Here is a 12,614-nt window from a genome sequence, read left to right as displayed (position 1 = left end):
TTGCTATGGGTGGCATCTTACCCCAGGAACCTCATGACTCCTGTGAATGGAATTTTCCAAAAACAGTGTGTCTTTTTTCAGACTCTTCAGTTTTTGTCTTTACTGTTGTCCTAAGCTGTTCCAAATTTGTATAACTCTCAAAGGTTAGCACTATATAATGAAACGATTTATAGACGGTAGACAGGATTTCAGATTGACCACCGTTATTTTGAACAAATGTCTGTGGGTTTGGGGATTTGGAAGGAAGAAGGTTAAAAAAAAAAAAAAAGGATTCTAGATCCAATGAAGGATCACTTACATTAACTGTTTTATCTGAAGAACAATGTTAGATACAGTGGTGTAGATGAGGGCCTCATTCCATCTAGGCCTCCATGATTCATAGTCACTTTCCACTAACAACCCTTAAGCCTTCTCGTTATGGGGCACAAATGTGTGGCTATGACATAGCTTTCCACCCATGATGGGCGTGGCAGGGCTGGCTCATACTACTTGACATATCTCATAACTAAGAGGGAGCAAAGCTATGACCTAGCTTATTCCTCCCACATCTGGACACATCTTGTTCCTCCCACATCTTGGAGTCTGAGAGACTCTAGGCATTGCACCATTGCTGCAAACTGTCTGTTGGCCATATATGGCAGCTAAAATGTCCCTTTAAAACATTCTTCTTAAGTATCTTTTCTACTTGGTAACTGCAGCTCAAAAAAAAAAAATCTTTTTTTTTTTTAACAAGAGTAAAATCACATTTACTTTTGAGTAACTTTGAAAGGATACATTTCTGTTTTTCTATTTAATATCTTTTACAAATTTTTTCATCTCCTCCTGAGTGCTTTGGTTCCTTATAAACTCAGTTTATATGCCAGTCTAAATCATCCAGATCTGTTAGAGACTCCTCTACCTGACATAAAGATCAGCCCCTATTATGATATGTAGAAAAGCCACTGAAGTATCAAGGAAGTCTCAAGGACCCTGATGAATTAATTTCTTCATTCTCCTAAGACCACATTTCCATCAGGCCAGGTGAGCTGGGCATTGAACACCCCCTGTCAAATGCACATTTTCCTGTTATTATCTGGTCCCTAGTACTCTTGGTGACCTCAGCTGGCGATGGCTAACTGTCCCTAATGGCTTTTATGAGCCCGTCTCTCAGAGACTAATTTTCCCCATGCTGCCTTTGATTATTCAGCCTTTGTCTTTGGGAGGCAGGAGTACTTAGTTGGATTATTCAGTTTCTCGACACCCTGGCGCTCAGACTGATTGCATCTGCAGCTATGTCCCACAACCACACGAGCCAAACTTTAAAACCATTCATTTCTTGCTCAAAAGACTTTCACAATCCAAGCAATTATCATGGCTTCCCATACTGCACTATTAATAAGGCCCATGTTGTTCATTAGGCCATGAATTTCCCCTTTCTGTATTAAAGGTCAGACTTGAGAAATATCACTTTTATCTCCATCTCTGAGTCTCCCCAAGGTTCTATGTGTAGAGATCCCACAAAGGACCCTTTAGTACAGATATAACCTGTACTTTTTTACTCTTACGTATAGCTGGCAATAGGAAACAGCAAGCCAACACTTCCATATCATCTTCTGTTTTCTATTTTCTTGCTTCTGAATCAGAAACTAGTGCAGAAAATAGTGTCACTGTGTGTGCTTACCATTTGCACTTCCTTCCTTGTGTACATAAATTCTTTCTAGGCAGAAATATGAGCCTAAGTTACAAAAGTTTTTTAGCACCCAGAGGAACAGCTGTGCAATTGTTACCACAACCTGCTGATAATCCCATCTCCTATGTGGTATCTCCAGGGATTACAATTCTAGTTATAGGTCATTTGGAGGATTTCAATGTCATCAAATGAAAACCACAATACCACATAGAACAAGATAGCCCCCATGGGATCTCCTCATCCCAGGACACTCTACTCTTAGATAGTTCCGTATATGCCAGTTGAATGTAATACCATAGCCAGGGGCACATACCTGTTACTCCAGCAAGGAGACATATACCCCATATCACATGGGGAAAGGGAGCCATTTTGGAATTGTCCCTGAACATTTCAGTCTCGGGCACATGCTTTATCACCTGGTTTAGGAGCCATGCAACTGCTCTTTCCAAACACAGCATTGATTCTGTGAGCAAGGGTTCAGACTGTGGTTGTGTTATACAGCTTTTCCCAAAGACTGTTAAGAGGGTCTAGTGAACTGAGATGGTGAACCGAGGACAGGCTTAAAAAGTGTTCCATGGAAGTACAGCTGGGTGAACCAGTGTGTTTACAGGGCTTACTTACCAGAACGTGGGTGAGCAGTTATTCAGTTTTTTAGAGGGTCATCAGAGGCAGCCTCATGACTGGGAAGCCCATCCCAATGGGAACAAAACCCATGGAAGGTACATTCCTGGATCTCTAACCACCCGGCAGGTGCCTCCACAGAAGAACTTGCCTTCCTCCTGCAGCATTTGCCCACGGCATCTATAACCTTCTGCAGAGGCTTTCAAGAATCGTAACTTTCTGAATATCCTGAGTCTTAGAAGTTTGTAAGCTTCTCTAGCCTTGCAGGTCTATAATAGTCCCTCTTGCACCCAGGAGGGAATATTTCAGCAGAAATGAAGCTGACAATACATACTTATATAGGTACATACACATACACACATGCATACATACATTCTTCCCTCTGCATGTACTTGTACAGAGTATCCATAAGTCTACTGTGTGTTTCTGTACATATTTATCTAAAGGTTAATATATGCTTATTTTTACATTTGCTAAGTGTTCCTTGCTATCTATCAAATATAATATGGAATATTATACATCAGTGATTTTGAAAAAAATGAAGGTTCACTTTCTTCCATGAATTGCTCGTAGACTGTTGAGTTACTTCCTCTCGAAGTACTCTGAGCATCTGTGAGATTTGTGTGGAACATTTCAGAAGGAACGTGGGGTGCTAGTGCTGGGATTTTCTGAAACACCTTCCAAGGCACAATGGATTGCTCAGACCTGAAATGGATTCTAAAATGATAAAGACACACAAAACAACAGGTTTACTTCTTTTGGTTGAGGTTACAGTAGCATTTCATTATATTCTATAGAGGAATAAAACCCACACAATGCTTTCTACTGAGCCAACAGTAATTGTATTATGCAAATGGCATATTTCTCTTTGCAGATGACAATTGGTTAAGAACGAAGAAATTGTCTTCTTAATTATTACACAAATTGATTTCATGAAAATTTACAGTTTTATTACTAACTTAAAGCTTCCTGTCTTAATTTTTCTGTGATTCAGAAAGATTTTCTTTTATTTGCCATGCAACAATTATTATCACATAAAAACAATGGAGCTCTGGGTAATATGGGGCTATTATTATTACTAATCTCAACACTTGTCTGTGGTATTTGAGGCCTGTCTGTTTGTTATAAGGATGTTTCAAAGATAAAATAATAAAATATATTATCAGGTCAATATCAGCCATATTTTGAGAATGTATTTTTTTATTTTATAATTTGATTTAATTTTACATACCAGGCACGGATTCCCCTGTCCTCCTTCCTCCTGCCCTCCCTCCACCTTCCCCCCAGCACCCCCCTATTCTCATCTCCTCCAGGGCAAGGACTCCCTCTCAACCTGGTAGATTCAGTCCAGGCAGGTCCAGTCCCCTCCTTCCAGGTTGAGCAAAGTGTCCCTGTGTAAGCCCAAGGTTCCAAACAGCCAGCTCATGCACTAAGGACAGGTTCCAGTCTCACTGCCTGGGTGCCTCCCAAACAGTTCAAGTTAATCAACTGTCTCATTTATCCAGGGGGTCTGATCCAGTTGGGGGCTCCTCAGCTATTGGTTCATAGTTCATGTGTTTCCACTAGTTTGGCTATTTGTCCCTGTGTTTTTTCCAATCTTGGTCTCAACAGTTCTCACTCATACAATCCCTCCTCTTTCTTGCTGATTGGATTCCTGGAGCTCCACCTGGGGTCTGGCCATGGATCTCTGCATCTGCTTTCATCAGTCATTGGATGAGATTTCTAGCATGACAGTTAGGGTGTTTGGCCATCCTATCACCAGAGTAGGTCAGTTCAGGCTTTCTCAAAACCGTTGCCAGTAGTCTATTGTGGAGGTATCTTTGTGGATTTCTGGGGACCTCTCAAGGATGACTAGATGGTTATTCCCAGCTCCAGGGAGGCTACTTAGAAAACAGAACCCTAAGAAAGACACAGGGATCGCCCAATGACAGAGAAATGGATGAGAACTACATGAATCACCTGGACATGAGTGGGGGTAATGAAGGGCAAGGGTTGAGGGAAGAGAGCTTAGGGGAGTGGGAGATCCCAGCTGTATCAAGAACAGGGAGGGAGAACAAGGAATAACAGACCATGATAAATGAAGACTCCATGGGAATAGGAAGAAGCAAAGTGCCAGAGAATGTATTTTAAAATTACTATAAAGGAATCAAAGACTATTTCAGAGTCAAACATGTTTAAATTTTGGCTTAACATATTTCAGAAAAATAACATATCAAATTACTTATAGTATTATTGTTATTATTAGCTACAAAATATAATGTCCATAACGTAAACATCATAAGTAAACATTTATTGCTTACCTTTATTTTGATTCATTATTATTATATGTTTGAATATTCTGTATATCTCATTTGCAATAAGATGTGTTCACTACATTTATCTCCTTTCTTTTATATCACTTAATTGCCTTTAGTCTTGCATAAGGATAGTATAACTATTCAGCTGTTTGATTACTTACATAGTCTCAATTATCCATAATCTGAAGCTTATATTCTGTGAATAAAAAACCCAAACAGTGTTACTGACTGACCACTGAAAAGAGATCTATGTATCCCTGATTTGCCCCCAAACACTGCCTAAGACCTTAGTATAGCTTGGTGGTTGGAACTGGGAGCTGTTCTGTACAAATAGGAGTTTCCCAGGTTTTGCCTACTAGCATCAAATTGCATAATATGGATAATTGCTGAATGTACTGCAATGGTGTACCCTAGTTTAGAACCCATAATGTAGTAACTGATTCCTTAGACCTCACTTTTGAGAAAGATAGTCTGTTTTTTAATTTTAACTTATTCTTCTCTCTTGCAATATATCTTTACTACAGCTTACCCTCCCTCACTCCCCACTACTCTCCAACCCCCACCCCATCTCCTTCAGAAAAGAGCAGGCCTCCCAGGGTCATCAACCAAACACAGCACAAGTTACAATATGACTAGGCACAAACCCTCACATCAAGGCTGGGTAATGCAACCCAGAAGGAGCAAAAGGATCCCAGAGCAGGCAGAAGAATCAGAAACACCCCCACTCCCACTGTCAGGAGTCTGCCCCAAACGCCAAGCCAACAACTGTAACATGTGTGCAGAAGAACTAACGCAGACCCAAGCAGGCTCCATAAATGTCATTTTGGTCTCTGTGAGTCCAGGCACCCATGAGCTCCGCCTAGTTGATTCTACATGCCATGCTCTCCTGGTATCCTTGACCCCTCTGTTCTGCAATTCCTCTTCTTCCCCCTCTGGTACTCTCAAGACTGAGGATAATAACAAACGCCTAAAATCATGGTTTCAATTCATCAAGATAACAAGGTCTGTGGCCCAATTAACTTGGTGGGGAAACAGGCAATATATCTTGCAATGGTTTTCTTCAAAAATAATTAAGTAAAAAGTTTCAACACATCTTTAATTAAAAAGTGTCTCCATGTATATCACTTTCTGGCAAATGAAGATTTACCCTTTGTTAAAACTTATGAATAGGAAAATGTCCAAGTATAGTCTGATTTTCAAAAGATATATAATATCAAGAAATTTAATATGGCATTTGGAAAAATAATTCTACAGAAAAAGAGTTAAGCCAAAATGGAATAAACTAAATTTCACACCCTACCCTAGGAAATCTTATGTGTCAACTCAACACTCATTTAAAATGTAATTTTCACAGTATCATCATGTATCATATTATATTTACCCACCTTATCAAGACTAACATTCATTTATTTTTTACTATGGAACACTTCACAAATTTGTGTGTCATCCTTGCTTGGGGGCCCTGCTAATCCCTGCATCATTCCAATTTTAATGTGCATATTGCCAAAGCATTCACAAGGCTAGTCTATTCTTTCTAACTAGATGTTTTCATTTTAGTACTTAGTACTAGACCTGTATTCATTGAACAGAATCCAAAGGTCGGTCGTGTGTTATTTGTTGTTAGTCAATGGATCATGTTCAATTGCAAAAAACAAAAATGACAATATTACTTACTAAGCAATGCCGTTTACTGGTGTCACTATTACAAATGAATTGATTCAGACCTTGTGATACTTAACCGTTACCCCAGCAGTCAGAAGCAGAAGCAGGAAAATTGTGATTCTAGTGCAGCCTGAACCCAGAGCAAGATGATAACCCCACAATTTATAAGGTCAACAGAGTTTTAGCCAGCAAGCAAATTTGGTTGGAGAGTAACAAATAATTGCATAAGGAACTGGAGAGATGGCTCAGCAGTATGGTCTGCTTTTCCAGAGGACCTGGGTTCAGTTCCCAGCACCCACATGGTGGCTCACAAATGTCTGTAACTCCAGTCCTAGGGGCTCTATGGGTGCCAGGCACGCATGTGTGCAGAGATGTCAATGCTGACAAAGCACCCATACACAAGAAACTGTTTTAAATCCTTGCAAAATTATATAAATAAATAATCAATTAGCATGCTTTGTACTTACCACAGAAAGCAAAGGCTAAGAAATAGGTTTGCAGAACGAAGTATTTGGTCCTTTATGCTGGATTTTAAATGTTTGTTGGTTTTTTGTTTGCTTGGTTTTTTTTTTGTTGTTGTTCTTTTGTTTTGTTTTGTTTTATCACTCAAGATGAAAGAAAGTGATTAGCAAGCAGATGGTTACATTTCACACCATTTTTTTTTTTAAATCAAAGATGATAAAGAGGCGTCTGGCTTTAAAAATATTTGTTTATAACTCTATCTTTAGAGGATCAATGCCCCCTTCTGGCCTCAGAGGGCATCTGCATGCATATGGTGCACAGACATACACTGTTAATCCTGCTCTGCTTGGAAGGATGTTACAGCTATTGAGAAAGACTGCAAACATAATTAGTATAAATTGAGATAAAAGGCTCTTAACTGCAATCTGCATGACATGATGAAGAATTGAATTAGTAATCGTTTGAATAAAGCCGAAATGTGGGCATGAATTTCAGATTTTCCCTGAGGTTAGAATTGATTGGATTCCATAACTGATCATGCAGTGAGAGGGAAGGGGGGAATTGAGATTCTATTTATTCTAAGAACATTTGAAACTATCTCTCACATATTGATATTTAGAAAAGGGCAATCCCCAACTGACAACCCAAAATGAGATTTTGAATTTTAGTACAGAAGTCAAATCACTAAACACACACTGTGATCAACTGCGTTCAACCATTATTTAAAGGTTGCATCTGTGGACATGTTTTCAGTGATCAAGACAGCAGTGTGATGTTAAAAAAAAAATGAGATGATGCCTGCTTCGAAAATAATCAGGGCCATGTCAGAGGATAACTTCTTTGAGGTAGTTGGTACAAGAATTCCCTGAATAAGAAAACAGTCAGCGTCAATTTTAACAGGAGAAAGAATGTTTTGAAATAATATGTATTAATGTTCAACTTCTAATAAAGTTTAGAGTGTTGGAACTTTTTTAAGTCCATATTTATTGATGGCATAACATGGGCATTCTAAGGAAAAGTATAGACATGGTGAATGGGGCTTAAATTTCCATGCCTTGGGTGACTTCAATGTAATTGTTTTCTTTTCTTTTCTTCCTTCCTTCCTTCCTTCCTTCCTTCCTTCCTTCCTTCCTTCCTTCCTTTCTTTCTTTCTTTTCTTTCTCTTTGGGGCCCTGCCACCTAGATCCCAAATAAATACATGGAGACTTATTCTTACTTATGAATTCCTGGCCTTAGCTTACTTGTTTCTAACCAGCTCTTCTAACTTAAAAGTATCCCATTTCTCTTTAACTACATTTTGCCTTGGAGCTTTTAACCTTTCTTTATGTCTTTCTTTCCTTCTGACTCCATGGCTGGCTGTGTGGCTGGGTGGCTGGCCCTTGGCATCCTTACTTCCTTTTCTCACTGCTCCCTGCCCAGCTTATCTTCTAGATTTCTCCTATTTATTCTCTTTTCCTGCCAACCTCAACGATTTCTCTGTCCTGCCTAGCTGTTGACCATTCAGCTCTTTATTAGACTATTCAGGTATTTTAGGCAGGCAAAAATAATACTGCTTTACAGAATTAAACAAATGCAACATAAAATGGTACAACACATCTTTGCATCATTAAACAAATATTCTACAGAATAAACGAATGTAACACATCTTAAACTAATATTCCACAACACTTGAGTGGTCATATCCTTAAAGTGTTGATTCAGTTGTCTGCAAGGATTTACTTTGCCCAGATGTGTGCTGCTGCACCCACGTACTGCTGAATCACAACTCTTCTTAGGGATTACTCACTGTTGACAATATCAGACAACCAGAATGGTTTTCAGGCTGATAATATCTTCAAATACCGTATGTTAGAGTTTTCAACTGTAAAGAATGTCAAGTATTATTCCTGAAATACGAGATTCTTGAAAATATAGCTCCATTTCTTCCCCAGCACACAATAAAGCAGTGTCTCAGACACAGTAAAGTGAATATATTTTTTCTTGGTGAAGTTAAGTATCAGAGTTTATTCTTGATTTAGAAACATAGACTACTGGGCTTTTCAGAATGAACATTAGTACTTAATAGTTTTTTGAAATTGAATCTGAATAAAGACATAACATTTTCAACATCTCTTTTTTCCTCCATGGTGTCTTTTCATCAACATAAAATCAATGTAATTTCTAAAATTCACTATGACCTGTAATACTTTGGTGTCACATCTTGGTCTTCCATGGAGGAGTCTGATGCTTAGCTGGGGACCAGGCCTGGCTCCTGCTTGGAAACTTATTTTCTGTTCTCACTGCTTAGCTGTAGACTTCACACATCCCATCACTTGCTTCACTTCCTTTCTTAAAAACAAGACACATGTTGACATCAAGCCCCCAAAATAGAGACATTAGCATCTACTTTTTTAAAAAATCTTGTACTACTGACGTCAGTTCGGTTAGCTAGACTAGGTGGGAAATGTGTAAGGTTCTCCCAGTCTTTCAACCCTCTACGATTCTTGCTAGACACCTAGAATAAATGAGTAATTTTCCTTAAGTAAAAAAAAAAAAATAAAGTATTAGTTTCTTTATATAGTACCATCATACAGCTTCTGTTGAGAAAATAGTTCAAGTCTTTTGAAAATAAGACTTGGTATGATATGCAACACTGAATTCTTAAATTAGCTCTTTTTATTTAATAGAAATTATCACACACAATATTGACTGATCCACTGATCCACCAAATGTCTTGGGGTGGAAACAGTGGGTAACTTAATGCAAAAAGCCAGTTCAACTTTTCTGGGACTGAGCAATACAAACAACTAGGGGCTTATGGATGGGCTCTTGTGCACCAAGCTAATATCCCCAATTTAAAGTGTGTCCCTAGGCCAGTACAATAGGTTGGTAATGATTCACGTATTTAATTCACTTTATATTTTCTCAGTCTTTCATTAATTGCCTGTCATGTTCTGTTTTCCATTCAAAAGCTTTGTCATTGAATGAATTTGACAAAACTCTTGCTCTTGTGGAATTGTGAAATTTCTGTTTCGTATTAATGAGACACATGTCAAGCAAATATCATCCAATATGCTCAATGGTTATAATTGCTGTGAAGAGAAGTAAAGTAATCTACCAGGTTTAGAAATACAGGGTGAAGACAGGGATCCCATTTCTTGTGGGCCAGGAATAGTCTTTGACCAGTGATATTTGAAATGGCAGGAAGACCTTGAGAACCTAAGCTGCCATGGCTTGTATACACAGAACACTTCAACTAGAACAAAAGCAGTATGTAAAGACCATGGTGCACGCAGAGTGCTCTACACTGGAGTATCAGGAGAACTCCAGGAATGTTGGGGTGGCTGAAGTGTGACCACGAAAGAATGGCTGCCAAAGAGGTGAGAAGAAAGGAGACTTAGAAGGCATTTGACTGAATACATGAAAATAAGCAAAAACAAACAAACAAACCAAAGCAAAAAAGAAAAGAAAAAGAAAAACAGAAGAAAAGAAAGACTACAAATTTGAGCAGAAAACAGCATAATTTGATCTAACATTTAGTGGATTATTGTGACTACCAACTGGGAAATAGTGAGTTGTGTCGGATGAGAGTGATGTAGCTGAGAAGATGCGGGGCTTGAGTTAGGTGGTGCTGGAAATGATGAGAATTATCCAGCAGTTAGTCTGGCAGATTTTACAACAGTTTAGATGGGATCCTGATGAAAGAGGAAGTTCTTAGCTGGGCAGGGTGTTGCATCCAAGGTCAAAGCTATTGTGGATGCTGATGCAGGAAGATCTCATGAGACTGGGTATTTAAGATTTTCTCGGGAAAAACAAGAGACACAAAATAAACATTCAGGGACATTTCCCTATAGCATATCTAGGACAGTTTAAGTTAGAAGTCTATCATGACTATTCAAGTGTCTCTAAAGTTTAGAGTCCAGTGTGTGTGTGTGTGTGTGTGTGTGTGTGTGTGTGTGTGTGTGTGTGTGTGATGTATACATGTTAAGTTTCCTCATTTATGTGTGATTCCTTCCTCCTACTGTTTATGTTAACTTCACTTGTGTTCTCAGAGAATATGATCAATTTTTCCATGAAAGTCATCACCATCATTTCATCATATGAACCTCTGGGCAAGAGCCAGGATGAAAATAGTTATAAAATGATTTTATAAAACTGTGCCTCAGATTAAGCTGCCAGCTCAACAATGAAATGAGCCATGTTTCTCCTATGATTTGGATTTAAATAAGCCATGTTTGGCCTGGAATGTTAGTGTATCTTCTTATACTTAAGTCATGTATACTTAGTAATGGAAGAACTCCTAAAAATCAACCATGCCCAACTATGAGCTTAGTCAACTGTGTTATACTTTGTACTTTGTAAGAGCATGTGTTAAGTAAAACCTTTTAAAAATTAAAAACATTTCAAAGTTGTTTGTTGTGTAATTGAAGGATTGTTTTGAAAGTATTTTATCCCTACTACTTAAAATATTATTTGTGAAAGTACTAATGTCACAGTTAGAACTCTAGATCTCAATGTAGAAAACACTAATCTAGTTATCACATTGCAATATCAGTAGGCTTCTAATTTCTAAGTAAATTGATGTGAAAAGTAGTTACATAAACATCCATGCCTTTCTATCTGTCTTATGTACTTACATTCAAGGACACAACTATTCATTAAATCATTATTCAATAATATTTTTGTAACTGAAAACAATATGAATAGGCATTCTCTCTTGTTTTAAATAACCCAAATCTCCCAAGCTTTTCAATGTTATCCTGATATTATCCCTACTTCTAATCTGAACATCTGTTCTACTGTATTATCATATATAGTCATTTCTAAATCTCTGTTTAATAAGTTTTATTCCTTTTTCATCATTTGTCTTGCCACTAAGAAATAATGGAATGTTTTTAAGGTATTTTGGGCCCACATCTTTTGAGTATGCAACTTAATGACTATCTACAAAGCACTAGATGGAAACTATTGGTCCCAAAAGTCTGTTTTCAGAAGTCTTATTTGAGCACAATGTATAGAAAATGTTTCTCTTTCCTCCTCATTCCTTCCCCTAGTCCATCAAAAGCTTGGATCCCAAACTAATGATGTCCAATTATTCATGATGTTATTTATCTTGACATCCTGTGAGTGTGGAGGGCACTCATGTGGTTTGTCCTGTATGTGTATTTGCCTTCAGAAATAATGATTTCTCCTTTTGTATCCCAATAATTCAAAGTTAAAGATTTCTTTCGTTACTCTGTTCAGCCAGTCACCCACTAGCCCACTTCTGTTATATTAAAAACTTTTTAATATGACTCTTGGGAAACTTATACATATGCTCTGCTTTTGTACATCAATGGTAAATTATTCCTGACCATTTGTTTTCTTTCATACTAATAGCCTTTATAAATACTTACTCCATTAAAAACTGTTTTTCTGCCTAGTTATACATATTAAAGGGTAACTGAATTATCCTTGCTATACATATTTTATAACATCTTAGCCAGGGAAATATTATGAACATGTTACTTATTCAGTCCTGATACCTACAGTTACCATCCAGCAGAGAACATGTTGCTATAGGAACAATTCTTTTTGTCTACCCCATATTATTTATTTTGTATTTATTTATTTTTAATTTTTTATTTTATAAATGTTATTAATAAAAATCTTGTAATAAAACAAACATTATAAACTAAAATTAACCCAATTCAAAATCTATACATCTCAATGAACTCCTGCATTGTTATAATAGTTGTTTTGAAGCTATGAAGCTTCACATTTGACTTTTGCACTTTCATTACTGAATACATGTTTATGCTCTTATCCACACTGAGATAACCCTCCTAATGTCTAAAACCTAAGGACACACAAACCGCAGTTTACAACATTAGCAATAGATAATGCATAATAATTTGCAAGAGCTTTGAGAAAAACATGGGAAA

General features: G+C 37.6%; 1 protein-coding gene and 1 pseudogene across 3 annotated transcripts in view; one reads left to right on the top strand and one right to left on the bottom strand.

Annotated features, from left to right (window-relative positions):
• The window catches only part of Adgrb3 (adhesion G protein-coupled receptor B3), a 725,876-nt gene that overhangs the window by 353,192 nt on the left and 360,070 nt on the right, over window positions 1–12,614 (top strand). The window lies entirely within an intron of this gene.
• Window positions 6,000–6,099, bottom strand: LOC118570143 (annotated as a pseudogene).

The sequence above is a fragment of the Onychomys torridus genome, chromosome 18 (genome assembly GCF_903995425.1).
Source record: "Onychomys torridus chromosome 18, mOncTor1.1, whole genome shotgun sequence".
Lineage (NCBI taxonomy): Eukaryota > Metazoa > Chordata > Mammalia > Rodentia > Cricetidae > Onychomys > Onychomys torridus.
Note: the sequence above shows the minus strand (reverse complement) of the source record. Positions and strands in the feature narration are given on the sequence as shown.